Source organism: Teleopsis dalmanni, chromosome 2 (genome assembly GCF_002237135.1).
Source record: "Teleopsis dalmanni isolate 2A chromosome 2, ASM223713v2, whole genome shotgun sequence".
Classification (NCBI taxonomy): domain Eukaryota; kingdom Metazoa; phylum Arthropoda; class Insecta; order Diptera; family Diopsidae; genus Teleopsis; species Teleopsis dalmanni.
This window is the reverse complement of record NC_051847.1, coordinates 130,710,661-130,711,462: the sequence shown is the minus strand read 5'-3', so window position 1 is coordinate 130,711,462 and position 802 is coordinate 130,710,661. Positions and strand designations below refer to the sequence as shown.

The window sequence follows — 802 nt, the reverse complement described above, 5'->3', positions numbered from 1 at the left end:
TTTAATTGCATTTAATTTGCTCTCTAAGCACTGTTGCACTCTATTTAGTTTGAGTTATAGACAATTCGAGTTATAGAAAAATTTGTCTATATATATATAGATAATATGAAATATAATATAAAACATAAAATTAAAAATATATAAAAGACAAAAAATATTAAATAAAAATACAAAAAAGAAAATATAATATATATATATATATCAAAAAATAACTTTAAATAAATATCAATATATTATAAAATATTAAAAAAAAAAACTAAAATAAACTTAAAAAAAAACAATTTAAAAAAAACTGCTTTGCCGAAACCCGGGATTGAACCGGGGACCTTTAGATCTTCAGTCTAACGCTCTCCCAACTGAGCTATTTCGGCACATAAAAAGATAGAACCAAATTATTAACAGAAATATTACTTTTTTTATTAATAATAAAAAACAATGTAAAACTAATTATATTCTAAAATAAAAAAATATGTATAATGGCTTTTTAATAAAATATATCTGATGGATACAATATAACAAAAATAAATCATTTCAAACAGTTACATTTTGTGCTCATTAATTTATACGATTTAAGTGCTAGAGTTACCAACTCTGAAAAAATTTATACTCACTACGTCTTATAATCCGATAACAGATGTTTAGTCGTAATGCAACGTCATTTAAGATGTTTGAGTGTCTAGGAATTGTAAGCAGGGTAAATGTTGCTCAAAAATGGTTGCAGTCTGTGATAGACAGATAGACAATTTAAAAAATAATAAAATAGAATTGGAAAGGGAAACAGAATAAAGCTTAAATGCATTAA

The 802-nt window shown here is 23.2% G+C and overlaps 1 non-coding gene across 1 annotated transcript; it reads right to left on the bottom strand.

The window, feature by feature from the left end:
- Nucleotides 1-298: 298 nt before the first annotated feature.
- Nucleotides 299-371, bottom strand: Trnaf-gaa. Its single transcript has one exon. It is a non-coding gene; the product is annotated as a tRNA-Phe (tRNA).
- Between the last annotated feature and the right edge of the window lie 431 nt (nucleotides 372-802).